This window comes from Castor canadensis, chromosome 1 (genome assembly GCF_047511655.1).
Source record: "Castor canadensis chromosome 1, mCasCan1.hap1v2, whole genome shotgun sequence".
Taxonomy (NCBI): Eukaryota; Metazoa; Chordata; class Mammalia; order Rodentia; family Castoridae; genus Castor; species Castor canadensis.
In genome coordinates, this window is record NC_133386.1 from 136,296,873 (window position 1) to 136,319,561 (window position 22,689).

At 35.3% G+C, this 22,689-nt stretch overlaps 1 pseudogene; it reads right to left on the reverse strand.

The window, feature by feature from the left end:
* Positions 1–7,715: 7,715 nt before the first annotated feature.
* Positions 7,716–8,656, reverse strand: LOC141424017 (olfactory receptor 8H1-like; annotated as a pseudogene).
* Between the last annotated feature and the right edge of the window lie 14,033 nt (positions 8,657–22,689).

The window sequence follows — 22,689 nt, forward strand, 5'->3', positions numbered from 1 at the left end:
AGAGAGTAGCATTGATTCAGCTGCACACATTCAAATCCTTAAACAGCAAAAGCAAGTAAATGGCACTAATCACCGCATACCTGTCAATATTAACAATGAGCACCAATGGACTCAACTCACCCATCAAAAGACACCATTTGGCAAACTGAATACAAAAGAAGATGCAACAATCTGTTGTTTACAAGAGACCCATCTTATTGACAGAAATAAACACTGGTTTAGGGTGAAAGGCAGGAAGAGGATTTACCAAGTCAATGGACCCCCAAAACAGGCAAAAGTAGCAATACTTATACCACACAAAGTAGACTTCAAACTTACATTGGTCAAATGAGACAAAGAAAACTTCATACTAATAAAAAGGGAAATTCACCAAAGGAAATAACAATTACAATCTGTATGTACTCCATGTCAGTGTGCCAATTTCATTAAACATACAGTAAAGGACTTAAAAGCATATATAGACTCCAAAACAGTGGTAGTGGAAGACTTTAATGCCTGTTATCACCAATACATAGATAGTTCAAACAAAAAAATTAACAAAAAAATCCAAGAACTGAATGACACCATAGATCAAATTGACCTAACTGATGTCTAAAGAATATTTCATCCAACAACAGCACAATATACATTCTTCTCAGCAGCCCTGGAACTTTCTCCAAAATACATCATATCTTAGGGGTCAAAGCAAGCCTCAAATATAAGAAAATGGAAGTAACCCCCTGCATCATATCTGATCACAATGCATTAAGACTAGAACTCAACAATAGAACAACAGGAGAAAATATGCAAATAACTGGAAGTGAAAAAAACATTGCTCAACCATCAGTGGGTCATAGAAGAAATAGAGGAAATCAAAAATTCCTGAAAGCTAATAAAAAATGAAAATACAACCAACCAGAACCTATGGGACACAGCAAAGGCAGTCCTATGAGGAAAGTTTATTGCCATGAGTCCATACATTAAAAACACAGAAAGATCTCATACAGACAAACTAATGGTATATATCAAACTCCTAGAAAAACAAGAACAAGCAAAACCCAAAAGAAGCAGGAGAGAAATAAAAAATAAGGGGCAAAATTAGTGAAATACAGACCAAAAAAAAAATACAATGAATCAACAAAACAAAAAGTTGTTTCATCAAAATAATAAGCAAGATTGACAAGCCCCTGGCAAATCTGACCAGAACACAAAAGACCCAAATTCGTAAAATCAAAAACAAAAAAGGGGAGATAACAACAAATACCAAGGGAATCCAAGGAATCATCAGAGTCTACTTTGAGAACATATATTCCAATAAATTCGAAAATCTTGAAGAAATGTAGAAGTTTCTAGATATTTATGACCATAAAAATTGAACCAAGAGGATATTAACCACCTAAACAGATGTATAACATGTGTTTGAAGCAGCAATAGAGTCTCCCAAAAAGGAAAATTCAAGGACCTCACAGATTCTCAGATGAATTCTACCAGACCTACAAAGACAAGCTCATACTCCTTAAACTTTTCCATGAAATAGAAAGGGAAGGAACACTGCCAAACCCAATCTAGGAAGCAAATATTACTCTCACCCTGAAACAAGACAAGAGCACAAACAAAAAGGGGAACTACAGGCCAATTTCCTTAATCAACATTGATGCAAAAATCCTCAATCAAATAAGGCAAATCAAATACAACAATATTTCAAAAAGATCACTCACCATAATCAAGTTGGCTTAACTCCAGGGATGCAGAGATGTTTCCATATAGGCAAATCAATAAATGTAATACAGGACATTAATAGCAGCAAAGAAAAAAAACCACTAGATCATATCAATAAATGAAGAAAAAAATCTTTGATAAGAATCAATACCACTTCATGATAAAATCTCTAAGAAAACTAGGAAAAGTTTTCTTATACTTTTCAATAGTTTTCTCAAAATTATAAAGGCTATAAAGCCAACATCATATTTAATGGAAAAAACTGAAACCATTTCTCCTGAAGTCAGGAACGAGACAAGAATGCCCACTCTCTCCACTCCTATTCAACATGTTCCTGAAATTCCTAGCCAGAGCAATAAGGCAAGAAGAAGAAACAAAAGGAATACAAATAGGAAAATAAATAGTCAATGTATCCCTATTTGCAGACAATATGATTCTATACCTTAAAGACCAAAAAAACTCTACTGACAATCTCCTAGATATAATGTACATTTTCAGCAATGTAGCAAGATACAAAATCAACTTACAAAAATCAGTAGCCTTTCTATACAACACAGATCTGAGAAGACTACAGAAAGTGTAAAGATCTTCCATGTTCATGAAATGGTTGAATCAGCGTAGTAAAAATGGCTACACTACTAAAACCAATCTATATATTCAATGTAATTCACATCAAAATCCCAATGACATTCATCACAGAGATTAAAAAATCTACCTGAAAGTTCACTTGGAAATATAACAGACCATGAATAGCCAAGTAAATACTGAGCAAAAAGCAATGCTGAAGATATCACAATACTGTATCTCACACTATATTACAGAGCCATAGCAATGAGAACAGCATGGTACTGACACAAAAACAGATATGAAGACCAGTAGAACAGAATAGAGGACCCAAATATGAATAAGAATAGGGAAAGGAAAGGAAACCTAAAACGTGAATGTGATTGATGTGGTCACTGTAAAGGAGTGAATGTAGTAATCTTACTGTGGCCAGTTTGGGAAGGGGACCAGGAAGTAGTGAAGACATCAGGTAGAGATGAACCAAGGTGGGTTACAATACACATGTGCATGGAAGCAGTTGTAGGACTCTCTCTGTATAGCTATCTTTATCTCAAGTAGAAAAAAACATGCTATGTTTTTCTTATTATCTCTTATGTTTTCTCTTCCACAAAATCAGAGAACAAGAGGACAGAACAGGTTCTGCACCAATGAAGCAGGGGGGAAGAGGAGGTGGACCAAACAATATACACAAGCAAGTTAATGTAAAATGATAAAATAAAAAATTCTTTCACAATTAGATCTATTAATAAATGTGTCTTTATAAGTTAGTTATTGTATAGATGAACAGTATAATAATGCCTTTTCATGGGCTTCTGAAAGATTTTCAAGGGTCATGTTGAACTAGAACCTGAATTTCTATGTCCAAAACAATAAGCCTGTCTTAATATTGTTCTGCTCTGAGTAACATCTGTAAGAAACTTGTAAGGAAAGACTTTATCAAAGCAATTACTCATGTTTTCAATTGATCTTGTCAAGATTTTAAATACTTATGTTCTCCCTCATATGTGGACATTAGATCAAGGGCAAACACAACAAGGGGATTGGACTATGAGCACATGATAAAAGCGAGAGCACACAAGGGAGGGGTGAGGATAGGTAAGACACCTAAAAAACTAGCTAGCATTTGTTGCCCTTAACGCAGAGAAACTAAAGCAGATACCTTAAAGCAACTGAGGCCAATAGGAAAAGGGGACCAGGAACTAGAGAAAAGGTTAGATCAAAAAGAATTAACCTAGAAGGTAACACACACGCACAGGAAATCAATGTGAGTCAATGCCCTGTGTAGCTATCCTTATCTCAACCAGCAAAACCCCTTGTTCCTTCCTATTATTGCTTATACTCTCTCTACAACAAAATTAGAGATAAGGGCAAAATAGTTTCTGCTGGGTATTGAGGGGGGGAGCGGGAGGGGGTGGAGTGGGTGGTAAGGGAGGGGGTGGGGGCAGGGGGGAGAAATGAACCAAGCCTTGTATGCACATATGAATAATAAAAGAAAAATGAAAAAAAAAAAAAAAAAGATTTTAAATACTTAAACTAATCCTTAATTAAATTAGAGTTCATTTAAGTATTTGCTCAAGTAAAGTTCTCTCAAATACCTTATAACTGGTCTGTGCCTAGATTTCACCTAATTATTTTACACACATCTGCAAATTTAAAAGTGTCAGTTTAGTATATGTAAAATTACCAACTGAAGGTTTCTTTAACCCAAACAGATTAAATCTAAACCTTTGGTATATAGAAAGGTTCGTGGAACTTTTGATAGTTGTAGTGTTGTGATCAGTAACATTCAGAATAACTCTGTCATTTGGGAAATCCTGCTATTTAAAACTGACCTGTATTTGTCTTAGCCAAATGAATGTTAAAGTTTATATGAAATGCACTTGTGTACTAGATTTAGCATTACAGGCAAGCACTGTTCCCCTAACTTGCAAGAGATCTATAGTTAAGGATGCTAGACTTTCACAGGATTGTGTCCATGTGCTCCTAATTGTAACAAGGAGCACTTAGTGTTGCTATTTTAATGTTGTCACTCATAATTATTCTCTTAAAATTGTGTCTGCAAAGAAATAACTAGAAGTTCTCACAGTTCCTAAACTACTTTTAAATGTTTTAACCATGGCTATTCTAAGTCTTGTCATCCACAATCTGGGTCCTTCTCTGGAGCATTTGCAATAAAACCATAAAAACGATTCTACCAAGTTAAAAGAATATTTGAACTTGAAAATAACTAATAGGTATTAGTCAAACAGAATGAAAAGAGAAAGTGTTAATAAAAATATGTAAGAACATTGCAACAATGTCCAACAGACTAATATACAAGAAGGAATAAAGTGAAATAAATATTAAAAGATATAATGTTCACTACTTCTCTAAAACTAAGAAATGCATTACATCTCTCTTCCAAAAATATAAGAACTCAGGAAGGACAAATATGAAATGCAAGAGGAAAGGGAAGTCAAGAGGTTTAAAAAGGCAGATATATGCAAGTATCACATGATTTCTGTGTAAGTGGAATCTTCATAGAATAAGATGACCAAAAAAAGAAAATAGAAGGGAAATTTTAGAAAATAGGAAGTGTCTGAAGAGAAGGATAAGAGAGGACAATGGAGAGAGGATAGGAACAGAGTGCAGGCATATATGGAATAAACTCATATTCTACATAATTAATATGTATATTTAAAAACAATTTGCATGTCTAAATTGTTTCTGTATCCAATATATCAACTTCATATTTAATAAATGTAACTTTTTTAATGTCTCAAATTAAACCCCTTATAAGATTATATGACCATAAACTTAAAGGACACTAACAGCTCCAATGGAAGCTGATACATTGTATCAAAATTTTCAGCAAAATATAGGATATAAAATTAAAATACAGGGATGAGTAGTTTTTCTACATATCAACAATGAACATGTTACAAAATGAATCAGGACAGCCCATCCCACTCACAATAGCCTCAAAAAATATCAAGGAATAAACCTACCCAGTGAATAAACTTAACTATACAGTGAAAATCATACTATTACCTATGAATTGATGTTTTAGAAGCAAAAGACAATTCGTAATTTGCTATTGTGCATGGCACTCTTTTCAAATACTGTATCTATTCATCCTGTATAGTATTTTTACATGCAACACGAACCACAATTTAAATTTTACACAATGTAAGTATTACAATTTAAATTATTTCAGACAGCATCTTACACAAAATAGAGCAAGCACTGATATAATATTGAAATTATAGGGCAAATGCAAATAGCTCTAATTTCACATACTGCTTTTAGATTATAGTCATTTAAAACATTGTGAAGATGCTTTTTGGCCTACAAGAAAAAGAAGATAAAGTGATCTTTCTTTAATGACCTTAAGAATTTTTTCAACTTAAATTTTGTCTATGTCATTATATTTTCTAATAAGCATTTTTGCCAACACAAGCTGACAGTATGAATTTTCTAAATCACAGGAATAAATGAAAGCAAAGTAAAGCTACATGTTATAAAAATCACTAGGAATGTGGAAAGAAGTTGTGAGTCTACGAAATGATACAGACATTTATAGTATCAGAGATGAATCTAAAAGGTCAAATGTAAGCTTTCAATAAATTCTTATTTGTAAGTAAGAACAAATAGAAATATCAACAAATATACATTGTAGACAACACAAGTACAAAAGCCAACAAAAGTCTCAATCCTTTCATATGGCATCAATATTAAAAAAGGCAAAATCTTGAAATAAGAAAGTTGAGAAACATAACACAATCTAAAATATTTAATGAGTTAACTGACAGCTTTGAATTTTCACATAAATGCTAAAACAGTGCTTTCAACATTAAGAAAGCATTTAGAAAAAAAATCAAGCATAATTTTATGCAAACAAATTTAATATCAATTTCAAAAACAACTAATTAAACCATATTAATTTAATGTTGATATTCAATTTTATAAAAGTTTAAACAACAAAAATTACTTAGAAAAGAAATATTTCTAAAGTATCCTTTGTATAGCACAGAAAATTAAAACTCCATTTCCAGCACAGGTAGGTAAAATTTAAAAATGAAGAAATGTTAGAAAGTGACTTGGCCAAAAATTATGGATGACACTACATCTTAATTTATTGTTAATTCTTTGTTAAGTAAATTTTCACCATTGAGAATCCAAAAAAGGTCAGGTAATTATTTAATTCCAGATTCACTTTTTAAGAATATTAGTAAGCCAAAGGAATCATATGAAAGGCAATACAGCAGTTAACTAATGTTCTTTTTTTTTTCTTTTTAATATTGCGGGGATTTCAACTCAGGGCCTCAATCTTCCTAGAGAGCCTCTCTACCACTTGAGCCACTCCAAGAGATCACAATACTTGATATTCATAGAAATGTTTGGATTTCAAGTTTCACAGGAAAACACATAAGAAGTCTCCCTGCTCAAAGATTTTTGAGTTGGTAAATTCACTATATTTCAGTTCCAAAGCACTGCAAAGATAAACTCATGATTTTGCCTACATACTGAGATAAAATTCATCTCATAACTGTCAGTGACAAATAGATTATCAAATGTTACAGTTTTAATGGAATACAGAAAGTTCACGTAGGAAATACAGAAATTCCGTTTATACTGGTCATGGACAAACATACAGTCATGACTATTTACAGAGAATATGCAGAAAATTATAAATAACTGTTACAGTGTTGATCTGCATAAATTTTTATATTTTCCAAATTTTCTCCAATATTAGAAAACACCATTTTGCTATAACTCATTTCTACATCACTGGCTTAGTTGATGCTTGGTGCAAATAAAGAAACTGCTGACTCTTTTCCTTTGCAGCTATTTTTGTGTTCATGAATGAAATTAACTGAACTTAATTTGCAAAACAACAGTGCATATTTGTCAAAAGGCATTGTTCATTACAATATTGAAGGAGTGTAAGTCGTGCAATGATAATGGCCAGCACTCAGGGTTATTGCCCTATATACAAATCTTTGATCCTTGATCACACAGATTTAGAATTACTACTAATCTCATGTGGTACAGAAAGCTAAGATTTAAACTTTGAGCGACTTATGAATGCTTGTGCATCTAAGAAGTTATTTCTTACTTTAAAGAGAATGACTTCTGAAACATATCATTTGTCAAAATGGATATCTATTTTTAATACAAAATTATGTAAAATTGGAACATAGAAGGAAATTTATATTCTACACTGCTAAAAATTAGATCATATTTTCTTCTTTAGAATGTTATTTTCCCTTAAAAATCGCATACATTTAACAAATAGATTTTAACACACTTTTTGACTGGCAATCACAGCCAGACAAACCATATTTGAATAAATATATGTCAACTCAACAGAAATATAAACATGAAGCAAATCAATTGTTTTTAGAGGGAATCCAAGGGCATGTCCAACAGGAAAGAAAAAATGAGTTGAAATGCTTAACAGCATTCTTAGTTTAACTGCCTGGGAGCTTGCTCTTCTGCATGATTCTAATGAAAGCATTTTTCACTTTTTTGTTTCTAAGACTATAAATGATAGGATTCACCATGGGGATCACAATGGTGTAAAAAACAGAAGCCACTTGATCCTTTCCCAAGGAGTAGAACTTCTTTGGTTTTAAATAAGTAAAGATCATAGTGCCATAAAAGATGGTGACTCCCAGGAGATGGGAGGTACAAGTAGAGAAGGCTTTTTGCTTTCCTGAGGTGGAATTAATTTTCAGAATAGTAAAGAGAATGGATACATATGACACAGATAGTGTGATTAGCGACACCATTAAGGTAGAACCAGCAAAAATGAATATCACGATTTCAGTGTAAAATGTATCCTCACAGGACAGTGCTAAAATTGGGGATGTATCACAAAAAAGTGATGTATTACAATGGACTTGCAGAAATGTAATCTACTCATGCAAATCACGTTGACCGAGGAATCCATAAAACCTATCATATAGGTTCCAGTGAGGAGGGAGGAACACAGCCTTGAGGACATAATAACTGGATACTGTAGAGGATTACAGATGGCTACATAGCGATCATAGGCCATGAAAGAGAGAAGAAAACATTCAGCAGCACCAAGCAAAACAAAGAAGTACATCTGTGTGAAGCAGCGCATGAATGAAATGCCCTTGTTGAAAGTCACTAAGCTCCCTAAGGTTTTAGGTGTGATGACATTTGAGTAACAGAGGTCAAGAAATGACAGGTGATTGAGAAAAAAATACATAGGAGTGTGAAGCTGGAGATCCAGGTGAATGATCAGTTTCATCCCTACGTTCCTCAGCACAGTGACCAGGTATATCAGGAGAAAGAGCACAGAGAGCAGCAGCTGGATCTCTTCTGAGTCTGTCAGTCCCATCAGGATGAAGTCAGGCAAATGTGTGTTGTTCCACATACTCATAGTGTTTTGTTCTATACAGGTTAGATGTCAAAGTTTGTGGTTATCTCAAAGGTTTCTAAAAAGGATTTTGTTTTAATTAGCTTTTCTGTATTTTTATAAGCAGCTTAGTCTCCTAATAAGTAATAAACATATAAACTATCACTAAAATAATTGACTTGGAAATATAGATATGGATACAAACTGACATTTGCATATGATAACACAAAACTTAACATATGTCATAATTAGAATGACTTGAAACTATTCTAAATTATTTCCATTAACATACTTTACCTACATGCAATATTATTCCATAGATTCTATATCATCCAGATGCTTTCAGGTAAGTCCAAAATAACTTGCATGAAGTCGGTGCCAATGCATGCTGACTTTATGAATTTATTTTATAATTTTAAATTCAAAGAGCAAAATAGCGAATTCCTTTTCAGGATCAGTTCAGGAAACCTGAGCAAAATGCCAGATATATAATGGACAATGATAGAAAATATCTTTAGTGTGTCATTTACTGTTTCGCTCTTAACATTCACAAACACTAAGCAAATTTTGTTTTAGTGGATTCTTAGGGAATATTACGAACACAGACAACATGTAAGCTTTGCATCTAGGAGATGAAATGTCTACCTATTTTGACCTTTTATTAACCCCACTATTTGATCTGCTTTGCTTCAGTAAGTGAACTTAGTGCTCATCTGCTGATAAATACACTTTTTGAGGCATCATGGGAATGTGCAGATTCTCTGTACTGATTCATATTGTCACCTATTGCCTGCTTGCCAAAATTAAGCATATGTTGTCATGTCTTATTGGCCTTTTTAAGTTTAGTAAAAGAAAAATAACTACTGAGGAGGTGGGAATCATGAGGATTTTGGTTCACACCTAGGCCAGGCAAAAGTTTGTGGGACCCCTACGTGAAACAATGGCTGTGAATGGTGGCACAGTCCTGCTATTCTGTCTACTGCAAGATGCATAATAGAAGGATGGCAGTCCAGGCCAACCCAGGAAAAGTATAGACTATTTGATCTATTGTAAGAATCTTTGTAAATGCTACAATACACCTCTACCCAGCAGAACAATAAAATAGAAAAACAAACAAACAAAAAAAACCATGACACTACCTTAAATATAACCAGAGCAAAAGGGTTAATGGAGTGACTCAAATGGTAAAGCAACTACCTAGCAAGTGTTAAGCCCTGAGTTCAAACCTCAGTATGGTCAAAAAGAAAAAAAATTAAAAACAGGGAAAAGAAAAATCAGCCCTTACTCTAGGAAATATTTGGCAATTAATTTAGTAGTCAACAGTTCACATCCTATGTGTGTAATCAAGCTAATTTTTGTTAAAATAAGAGTTTACATATCTAAGGCTGGCATATAGCTCAGTGGTAGGGCACTTGCCTGGCATGTGCAAAGTTCTGGGTTTGTGCCTCCACACTGAGAAAGGAAGGGAGGAATGAAGGAAAGAAGGGAGGAACAAAGGAAAGAAGGAAGAGAGGGAGGGAGGAAGGCAGGAAGGAAGAAGAGAAGGAAGGGAGGAAGTGAGGGAGGGAAGAAGGGAAGAGGGCCAGACTTCTTTTTCTTAGCACTTAAGACTTTATGGTTTTCATTAGCTTTGGGTTTCCATGTAGATACTCCACTCTGCTGAAACTATAATGTTTTTGCCTCTCTTCATAATATAATGAGCAGGGCATAAAATTTACCTGGAAAATATTACTTATTAAAGAAAATATTTACAAAATAAACGATAAGTCAATGAATGAGTTACATTTATTGCATGTTTAGGCTGTTCAATGTGCTTAAAATTATTAATGAGCTTAGATCTTTTCTGTTCATTTAATATACTTTTTTGTTTTATCAATTACTTAATTATTCAATTAATTTATTTATTTTGATAGGACATTGGTTTGAACTCAGAGATTTGCAGGTTCTCTACTGCATAAACCATACATCCATTTCTCAATAAACTTTTGCATAAAGTTCTTCTCACTCTTTTCAGATCACTTGTCACTCACCTGCCAATTCACCTCTTTTCTCCACAGCCACCAGTTCAGTTTCTAATCATTTTTGGAACATTAGCTGAAGGTTCAGATTGGAAATGTTGGGGGTTAAGAGCATAAGGAATAAGACTCTATAACTTTGGTATGATGAATATTTTGAAATTAAAGGCCTCAGAGAAAAGTCTCTTTGATTTTCCCCAGCCCTCTTTTCTTCTGTTCTAGTCTTCCCAGACAGGTGATAGGTTAGAATTTCTCTTCTCCAAGTGGGGTCATCAAAATAAAGAGACTTCTTTCCCAAACTATGACATAAAACAAAGAACCATCACTCTGAAACTCTACAGTTTCTGTGTATAAACTTATCATTAGTGAATTATCTGACCCACCTTGTCTGAAAGTGTATAATCTGACATTCATGTCAGAAATGTCCTGACTTATACAAAGAGAGAGAGAGAGAGAGAGAGACAGGAAGAAGAAGGAGAAGGAGGAGAGAAGATGAGATGGAGAGAGAGGAAAGAAGATAGGAAGAAAGAACTATTAGAACTATTACCCAAGGAAGGCAAGAAGAACCTGACCAGACAGGCCTTGTGGAATCCTTCTTTAATCTGTTAGCCTTAGAGCGTAACCTTTTGTATAATCACATATCTACACAATTGGCTATTCTTCATGAAACATGAAGATAAAAAATAGGCAACATTCCTTGGGTCATTAGGTCCCCATGCTTGCAGGAACTTGTGTAACATAAAAGAGTTAAACTGTTTTTATAAGTTTTATTTTTATACCTGTGTATAAACCTTAGGCACATGGAGGAAACTTAACTATCTTATGATAATTATAATTTAAAAATACATGAAGATTTTCAGACACAGAACAATTATATAAATTCTTTACATGGATTATTTCATGTGATCTTCATAACAACCAAAAGAAAGGTTTTTGTATCCTTGTTTTATCATAGATGAATTAAACATGCATAAAAATTTAATTAATTTACTCAATTATTGATAGAGTTAAGACTGGCATTAGCACTCAGATGTATGCAGCCTGGCTACACAGTTTCTGCCTTTCGGCTTGTTGAACATGGAATGAAATGAGTCACTAATCTCACTTACAGTTTTCTTACTCAGTTTCTAGACACAAAGATAGGAAATACTGAAAGTCTTCATTTAGTCAATGCAGAAATAAAAGAGGCAGGAATTCATTAAAATCTTATGGAGCAGTGGCTTCACTAGATATTATAGTTCATACCATTCATTAGATGCACGGTTTGTACTTTCTGAGCATGTGTTATCAACATTAAAAGAGGAAAGAAAGAATGACACAAGGCAGAAAGCATGGAGAAAGTTGATACAGGAAATTGATGATGGTGTTAAGGAGAGAGAGAGAGAGACAGAGAGAGAGAGGAGAAAAAAGAGAAGAAGGAAGAAGAGAAAGAAAAGTAGGAGAGAAGAAAGGAAGGAAGGAGGTAGGGAGGGAGGTAAGAAAGAAAGAAGGAAAGAAAGAAAGGGATAAAAGATACTGGTCAACAACCAGCGAACAACTGAGAAATTAATTAAATACAATTCTAAACTGATCTATAGATGTAACACCTCTCCAATTAAATTTAAAAACATGTTTGCAACAATAGGCAAATTGCCTGTGTAATTTATTTGAAAATTCAAAGAAGCTAAGAGAGTCATACTGCTTTTGAAAAATTAAATTTGGGATATTAACATGATCTTATCATAATGACTAATTTAAAGCAAAATTAATCCAGAGAGTGAGATTTTGGTAAAAAGATAGACACCTTGACCAGTAAAATGTGATAAATTACTCAGAATAGATGCTTATCATATATAACTTGCTGAGATTTGACCTAATTGAATCTAATGATTGTCATATGCTTATCTTTAAAAATGGGTCACTGAAAAGCAGTCTGTGTCATTATCATATCAATTAGATACTAAAATCCTTTCATCATAGAATTACAGCCTACAGGGCTGGCAGAGTGCCTCAGTGGTAGCAGTCCTGCCTAGCAAGTATGAAGCCCTGAGTTCAAACCCCAGTACTATCAAAAAAAAAAAAAGAGTTACAGCCTACCTAAGTTATAAAATTATTCAAACTTTGCAATGAGATCATTCCTTACACTTTTTCTTGGCTTTTCTTCTCCTCATAGTGTTTACAGTCCCTGAAAGTAGTTTCTTTGTTTCTCTCTTTACATAGTAAGTTGTCAAAATTAACATCAAATTTGTAAATATTTTAATGATTATGGGAGTGATTCCACTACTCCAGACTAATTATCAACACAATTTGAAATTGCTCACCAGATTTGTTTCCAACCCAGCTGCCCTTGAGGGACATTGAGGCAAAGTAAAAATGTTTTAGTACCCTTTGTACACTAACGAGAACTGGTAGTGTTTGTATTTATTATGTTGGAAAGAAGGTATCCTCAAAGAAGTTAAATTCTTACATAGTTATCTTAGAACCATGACACAAGATGATTATTTTGTTTTGGTCATTTTATTCTGCTTCTGAAATTGAACCTAGACTCTTTCATTTGCTAGCAAAGCATTCTACCATTTGGGCTATGTCCCTAGTCTTTTTGTTTTTATTTTGGATCATTTTAAGATATATATTAAGTGTACATAAAAAGGGGTTACATTTTTATCCGTACACAAACGCAGTGTATTTTGATCATGTTCACCACTCTATTACTCCTTATCCTACTGCCCTCCTTCTTTTCCCTTCTACCTCCCTAGTAATTCCCATTCTGTTTTCATGATCTTATTTTTGTGTTTGTTTTTATTTTTCCCCAACTTCCATATATAAGAGAAAATGTGTGATATGTCACTTAACATTTTGATTGCCAGTTCCATTCTTTTTCCAGCAAATGACATAATTTCATTTCTATTAATGGGTGATTAAAGCAGCATTATAGATTTAATTTTATTTCCCCATTCATCCACTCATGTGTACTTAATCTGATTCCATAAGTTGTGACTAGTGCCATGATAAATATTGCTACTGAGTTATCTCTATAGTTAGCTGACTTTGATTCTTTTGTATATGTAGTATGCAGTATGACTGTATCAAACATGAGTTCTAGTTTTAGCATTTTGAGGAACCCCATACTGATTTTCATTGTGGCAAGAGTTTCTCTTGCCTGCATCCTCAGCAGTGTTTGTTATATTTCTTTTCCTAATGATAGCAATTCTGAGAGGAGTGAGATAGAATCTCAATGTAGTAATCTAATTGCTATGAAACTTTTCTCTGATGCTGCATGCTATCTCTTCACTGTGCTCATTGTCTTTGTTTTGTTTCATTTTGTCTTTTTTCTGTTAAGAAGCTTTTTCATTTGATTTGATGCAATCTTATTTGTTCTTACTTTCTGAGTTATTAGAGTCCAACTCAGATACTCTTTGCCTATGCCTGTATTTTGAAGTGTTTTCACTAAGTTTTCCTCTAGGAGTTTCAAAGTGTGAAGTTTTGCATTAAGGTCTATGACACATTTTTATCTGATTTTTGTATAGGAAGAGAATTAGGAATCTAGTTTCAATCCATGATCTTTTTGTTGTTGTTTTATTTTTGTGGTGGTACTGGCATTTGATTTCAGGGCTTTATGCTTCCTAGGCAAGTGCTGTATAACTTGAGTCATGACTCCAGCCTTTTTTATGCTGATTATTTTGGAGATAGGGTCTTGTTTTTTGAACACATTCCTCACATTTTAAGCATCCCTCAATTGCTGGGACCAAAGACACATGCCACTATGCCTAGCTTTTCTCCTTTGATATGGGGTCTCACAAATGTTTATGTTTGGGCTGGCCTGGAACCATGATTCTTCTGATCTCAGCATCCCAAGGAGGTAGGATTACAGGTATAAGACCACAGCAACTGGCCAGTCTTTGTTTATTAATTAGAGGATTAAATTTATTAACATTCCAGTTATTATTAAAAGAGATATACTAATTCCTTTCATAATATTTGATTTTTTCTAATATTTAATTTCTTCCCATTTCTTGCTTGCTTTTCTGTTCTATTAGTGAGATTTATTCTATCTCATATTCTCATGGTTATGTTTAATGTTCCTTTTCTGTATGTAGGATTCTGTTATCTTCTGTAGTACTGGTTAGGTAAGCACGAGTTCCTTTAGTTTTTTTTTTTTTAATTGTAGAAGGTTTTTATTTAGCTCCAATTATGAAGGACAGCTTCGCTAGATACATTAATCTAATTAATTGACAGGTTTTCCTTTTGGGTTTGAAGTATGTCATCTCATATCCCCCTGGTTTTTAAGGTTTCTGCTGTTATTATGATGGTTTTGCCTTAATTTGTGATTTGTACCTGTTTTGCATAGCTTTCAATAGTCTTTCCTTTTTCTGTATATTCAAATTTTTAGTATGATATAGTATAAAGAGATTCTATCTCAAGATGTGGGAAATTTTCTGCTGTAGTTTTGTCAAATATGTTTTTGAGTCCTTTCTTCTTTATTGTTGTGTGTTTGTCATAATTCATCTACCTTGTCTTTAAGTCCTGGTGTTCTGTCTTCTACTTGATAAAGTCTTCTGCTGAGGTGTTCAACTAAATTTTTTATTTGTCCTACTAAAGTTTTCCTTGCCAAAATGCAATTTGACACTATTTTCTCAGAATTTAAATCTCCTTATTGAATTCTTGCATTGTCTTCATTGTTTCATCCACCTATTTATTTGTGTCCATTTTGAATGCATCCAGATATTTATTTATGTCTTCTTTAATTTTGTTGGTCATTCTTTAATCACAGTATTGAACTGTTTCTCTGGACTCTTGTCTATTTCACTGTCATTAATGCCCAATATTTTGGAATTATTCACTTATGTATAAGTCTTTGTCATGTTTTTTATTTCATCTTGTGTTTCTGCATTGGGATTTTTGCAACTGAGCTAAGTGATCAATTGGAGGTTTCAGTCTCCTCTATTCTATCAGTTGAAGTATTCACACTGTACAGGCAGGACTGGGTCCTTGGAATTTTGAGGATCAGTTTCTTACCACTGAACTGCAAGTGTAGTTCAGTAAATCAATAATTTGCCAACATGCTCAAAGCACAGGGCCTGATACCCAGCACTACTAACAAAGGAAAAATATGGCTACAGAGGCAATTGCTCAACACATGCCATGAAAATATAGTGGTTACAAACTTAAAACAATTGCCATCACAACTCCAATGACATTTAAGGAATAAACGAGCAAAGATACTGCTAAGTGAACTTAGAAGATACAAGTTAATAAGTGTAAAGATGGAAAGAAAAGAGAATGAATAATACTAGTAAATATTGCAAAAAAGACAGAGATATAAAAATGAAGGAATAGGGAAAAGTAAAGAAAGTGGGAAAATGAGAAATAAGAAGGGAACAGATAGATAAAATTCAGCTAAAAGTAAATTGGGTAAGAGAAAATGAGAAAAAAAGTAATGATAAAACACAAAACAACCACTCAAAAGCAGTGACAATAAAGAAAAAATATATAAAGGGGAATGGAGAAAAAAGAAAAAGAGAGATAAGTGATCAGAAAACAATGAAATAGGTAGAGGGACAAAGAAGAGGGAGGAAGATGAGATGATTAAAAATTAAATATTAACAACTGCATATGGGAGTTCACATGTGTAATCCCCATACTCTGAAAGCTGTGAGAAGGACCTGTCTGGAAGACAGAACAACAAAAAATAAATGAATGACTAAATAAATAAATTAAACATTAAAGTTTTAAAAAGTACAAAATATATCAATGAAATCATATGTTATATGAAGAAGTAATACAAGGGAAACCTATAAACAAAGAAAAGGGAGAAATAAACTGTATAAAATATGAGTTGGGTGCTGGTGGAGCTCACTTCTGTAACCGTAACTACTCACAAGGCAGAGATCAGGATGATCAGGTTTGGAAGCCAACCAGGTAAACAGTTTGTGACAGCCTATCTTGAAAATACCCAACACAATAACGGGCTGGTGTAGTGGCTGAAGTGGTAGAGTGCCTGGAAAGCAAGTGTGAGGCCCTGAGTGCACACACAAACACTAGATATGTATATTACTTATATATGTGTGTGTGTGTGTGTGTGTGTGTGATTAAAAACATATGTACATATTTAAACTGATGAGTATGATTTTAAGTCTTTATGGAAAAGTGATCTGTCAAAGAGGAAAACAAATATTAAAAAGTGATGAAATAAAATAAAAAGCTTTTATTTTCTGAAATAGTGAAAAAAAGAACTTGTTTCCAGTCCTGTAAGCATGCCAATGGCATGAGCCCAGGGCAAAATGCCAACCAGCTCTACTTTCTTGGGCAGATTCACCAGCCTGTTGCCTGTTTCCCAGTGTTTTCCTTTGTGTGCATCATCTAGCAAGCGGAGGGCATGTTCTCTGGGACAGGCCAGTGGGTGATAACACCTCAGGACAGGATACAAGCGACTGTAAGGTTTTGGATCAGCAGATTCTAATCCCTGGGGTCTTCAACAGCCTCATGCTGTGGTAGGGGTGCACTCTGCACTAGGGGTGCACTCTGCAGTGGAAGACTCCATGGCCTCTGTCCTCCTGATCTCCCCCTTCCCAAGCTCTACATAGGTGCAGAATAGATTCTGTTCCCCTTCATGAGTTCAAGAACAACTTGCTTCAATTTGTGCTGTGACTGAATGCTGTAAAGAAGAAAGACCTCCCTCCTGCCTATACAGTGTGGTCTCCAGGACCCCTGCCTGGCTAGACTGCAACTCTGCTAGTTAGAGTCCAAGGTTACCTGTTGTCTGAGACTCTTATGGTTTGTTTCATCTCCATTCCCAACCTCTGCTATGTCACTTCTTTCCAGAACACTCCCTGAGGTTTTCTCTCCTCCCCATCCAATTTCCAATGGTTTCTAGATTCTTTTTTCTGTTTAAGTAAGAGTGTTTTTTCACAGTTGAAACAGTCTAAATCCAAGTACATATTTTCTGAGGCTTTGTTCTTTTTGCTTTTTTTCTTTATTATTGTGCTGAGTGAGGGTACATTGTGGCATTTACAAACGTTCTTACAATGTATCAAATATATCATACTTGAATTCACCCTCTCCACCACTCTCCTTTCTCCCCCTCTCCAGTGATTCCTGTAACAGTTTCAACAGGTATCATTTTGCATTTACATACATATATACACATTTTTGCACATTTTGGTTTTCACCCTCCTATTCCCTGCCACCTCTCCCCTCCCACTGGTACCAACCTCCCCCACCACCCGCCACAGGACCTGTTCTGCCCTCCTGTTCTCCCATATTGTAGAAGAAAAAGCAGAGAAGATAAAAGAAAAATAATGACACTTTTGCTTATTTGAGATAAAGGTAGATACACAAAGGGTTTCATCATGATATTTCCATGTATACATTTATTATAGCCTCAGTTGGTTTATCTCCTCTAAGTTTCTTCATTCTGCCTTAGTCTTTTTTTATGATGGTTTCAGGTGGTTTTAAGATTTCTATATTCATTCTTGTGTAGATTAAGACAGCCTTTTTCATTCTTTTGCTTCAGTCCCTGGTCTTTACAGCTCTGGATGTTTTGTCTGGCTGGTCTTTCCATCTGCCTGAACGCTCCCTCTGTTCATCTTGCCAGTGCTATCTGCCTACTTCTTTAAAATGTAGTTCTAGCTATTCACTAATAACACACAAGTGTGGCATACCATCACTCTCCTTAAAGATTAGCTGCTGTCCAAATGTTCCCTGTCTTTTCACAAGAGATACTAGGGATGAGTGGATGCTATTACTTCCATGTTGTCAATTTGTTACCATATTGTTCTTGAGATAAGGTGTCACTAAATTTGCCCACTTAGGGCCACAAAAATCATGATCCTTCTGCCTCCACTTTTGAAATAGCTGCAATTATGGGTTTACACCACCATGCCTAGACTATGATATAAGATTTTGTCTCATATCTTAGAGTTCTTAAGTAGTATTAAATCATGCATTTTTTCCTAAAGCATAGTTTTGGTATATTATTTTGTTTTTAATCACAATGACAAGAAAACTACATTGATATAGGGATTAGGCAGAGATTTAGGAAACATGATGGCTGAGAATAATGATTTGAAAAAAATCACCTCCTAGACTATTCATGTTAAGGAAATTACTTGTGCAATAAGGCAGAATCTTGCTGACTCACAGTCCCCCACAGCCTGCAGGAAGTGAAAAGCCCCATTCTGACAATGAAAATCCAAAATTTCCACCAACTACCCTGTGGGAGATATATAACCCAGTCTCCAAAAGTTAATGATGCATAACTCAGTTTCCCAAGAATTGCCACTCCCATGCCCACAGACCCAAATCAGAACTCGAGATCTTGGGATCCTCAGCACAGTCACTCATTTTGGAACCTACCTACTCTACCCTTCCGAGTGTACATTAAGTTTGGTTTGCTTTGCCCTGCATGACTGAAGCTGCTCATGCTAATGTGTCCTCTGTGCCTATCCTTGAGTTCTTTCTCCAAAGAGACCAAGAAATTTCTGGTCCATCCAGTGACTTGGATCTGCAACATCCTTTGGTAAGTCACTTCAGAAATAATGAGGGCACTGCAATCCAGGGGCAGGTGACTTTTTCTTCCTTCAATTCCATAAATCCTGTTTCCCTAACTATTGTTCACTTGCTGCTTGTCTATTTTCATGAGATGGAAACCAAATTGCCACTCTGTACAGACATGATTTGAGCACTTAAATTTTACTAAGAATGTTGCGACATAACGATTACCATGACAGGTGGAGTGGTGCTCACAGTGACAGTGGCATTAATGCCTCCCACCCTCCACAAATCAAATATCATGCAATGCTGTAGGAACACGGAGAACATCACTCACGTCTGACCCTGAGGTTTGTGCACCTCGGGTTTTTGCTTGTTTCAATCTTGTCTGTTTCTTATATCCTTTAATCTTCTCTTGGCCGTCTCATTTCAGGTCATCTTGCATTGACCAGCATGTCTCATACACATTGTGCTACCTAGTTTCCATCCTGGTGGAAGAGAAATTATGTAATTATTTCTGCTATACAGAATTTAGTCATTTTCCTGCAGCACAATGCCTAACTTACACTGGACATTTGAGTATTTTATTCTAAACAATTTATTTAGAGTTAGAGGATCAACAGAACCCAGAACAATGATTTCCTCCCATGGGCTTGACTTGAATGTCACCTGATCCCTTGCCATTACATATGAAAATGTGGCACCACCCTAATTAGCTTGACATGAACTGACTATAAACTGACACACAAGAAGCTGAACTCAGGTTTAAATTCCTTCTCTATGACACTAGCATGTTTTCAATTGACAGAAATGAGCCTCCAAAGAGGTCAAAGAGACCTTAGGGTAAGACAGGATGCAAAGTCAGGGACTTCACTCTGGGAACCCAAAGACCATAGACTTTGGAAGGCTCAAGAGAGTTCTGAGACTTGGGGCAACAAACATCAGGCCAGAACATGGACCTCAGAATGCTCAGATCTGCAGTGTGCATTCATAGAAGGAGCAATCTCTCCTTAGTAGTAAGATTAAGCCAAAACTTTGAAATTCTGAGTTTCTCCTCAAGCTTCTAGGATTCCTCCTGAAGAAATTGGCTCCCTTTATCCATATTAAACCTTCTTTCTTGTCTTTTTAATGACTATTGTTTTCACTGAATCTTGATTGACTCACTTCTGGAATTTACTCTCAAACATCAGAAGCAACTATCTATAGATTTGCTCAAGGGGAAAGCTCTAATTTACTCCTGAAATTTAGCTTGGCCTCAATATAAATAATGCAAATCTGAGGATGGAGAAATGTGGCCTGAAAATGGGAGTTTAAATCATTATACAATCCTGCCACTAGATCTCTTTTCCAGAGTCATGGCAAATGGTCTAAGGGGCCATATGTGCAGGCATTTACTTCCCAAAGGCACGAACCAAATTTATGCTATCAATTCTCCAGAGGAAAATGTAATCCTTGGCTGGTGGAGTGGCTCAAGTGCCAAAGCACCTGTGAAGCAAGTGTGAGATTCTGAGTTCAAATCCCAGTACTGGGAAAAAGAAAATGTAATCCTTAGAGCTCATGTTGACTTTTAAGCCTTAAGCCCCTCCCAAGATGGATACAGTCATTTAAAGCAGTACTGCTACCTCTCTGAAAGCCCATTTATTTTACTGTGCCCAAAGTGGCCTCCGACATTCAACTCCAATCTCTACATAAAGGTGGCCACTGAAGCCATTAGAAGATGTGTCAATTCTGACCTCACTAATCCCAGAAAGCCTCATTATTCTGATGACACATTTTATTGTACACTTAGATCAAGACATTGGGAAGAAGCTCTACAATTTAGCACTGATTCTTCAAAGCCCTCAATTTCAATTACTACATACAGTCATCTCAATCTTTAAAAAAGGTGATCTGCAAAGGAAGAAAGAAAAAAGCATAAGATGAGACCAGACCAGAGGCTAGAAAAATGATGAATCAAGTTTTTGGACAACCTTTGAGGAGCCATGATACCTCTAAATTACTCAAGAAGTTCTCTGAAAGTCCAAAGGAAAGAGGTTTACTTTAACTGCAAACATTCTGGGTATTTAAGTAAGAAATACCCTTCAAAAGATAAGTCACCAAAGATGGCTTGTCACATATGGAAACCAAAGGTATCTTGGAAATGGGACTGCCTTCGGCTCTGAACAGAGCTAGGATCATGCCTCAACACACAACTACTGTTGATGTCCAGTGGAAATTTCCAAGGGCTGTTGGTAGCCTACTTCAGGACAATCTACATCAGAGTGGAGGAGCTTTGAGTGACTTTGAATGAGCTCACCAATAAGCCTACCTGGTTCCTTATCAATTCAAGGGACAGCCTTTTCAGATTTACTCTGTCATCATAGACATTTAATTTCTAAAACCTGCACTGTTATAGCAGTGGAAACAATGCTTCAAGAGTGTAGCTCTACTCCTTTTCTTCCAATTTGTTATTTGCATCCCTAAATTTTATACCTTAAAGTGCAATTAGAGATTTGTCTCTTTGTTCATTTTCTCATGGTTCTGCCTTTTTCTTGCTTGTGTTAAGGCAGTTTGCTATTCATGGTCATTTGGTAGTTTTGTTTTCTTAGCCAACCCCATTTGGAATGCAACATTCTGTAACTCTTGGACTTATGTGAGCCCAAAGGGAAAATTTGTAAAAGGACATTTTTAAAAATAATCCATGCAATAATATAATATGCACAATTATGTGTGGAGAGGTGATTATAATTTGCTTCATTCCATTTTGAGTATATTTTGGGTCAATAAACAAGGAAGAAAGGGGCAACTGAGAAAGAAATAAGGAGATATAAAGAAAATTGTAAGTAAGAGAGAAGTTTGTGGATAAGGAAGGAATTTGCGACGAGGCATGGTGGTGAATGCCTGTGATCAAAGCTACATGGAAGGGAGAGGTAGAAGGATCTTGATCAAATACTTGCTCACGGGAAAATTGTCCCATTTAAAAAGAAAAATAGATAAAATTTAAAATAAGACAGGATGGAGTCATGGTTCAAGTGATAGAGTGTTTGCCTAACAAGTACAAGGCCCTAAACTCAAACCTCAGTACTGAAATAAATAAATATATAAATAATAAGAGCAAAAATAGGAGTTAATGAAGTGGATCATATATGGGATGTGGCAAGATTTTTGACAGGATACAGTTGACAGAAGAAACCAAATCTAGACTGATGGAGTACCTCAGGCAGCAAGAATGCCTGCCTAGCATGTATGAGGACATGAGTTCAAAACCCAGTGCCACACACACAATAAAAGAAAATCCATACCATCTTGGTAAGTTTATAGAAAGATATGAATACAAAACAGCAGCTTGCCTATGCAAGGGAAGATGAGGAATTGCACTGGTGCAATAGTGGCACAACTAGTATGAGAGCAAATAGCAACATTCCAATTGGATCTTAGGCCCACCCAATGGGACGCAGCCTATATTTATTACTTTAAGCTAGGATAGAAACCTATGGTAGGGAAAGTCAGAGTGCCAAGTGGGAAACCACTGCAATTGTTTTGTTAAATGGGTATGATTTGTGGTAAAATTGCCATATAAACACTGTGAACACA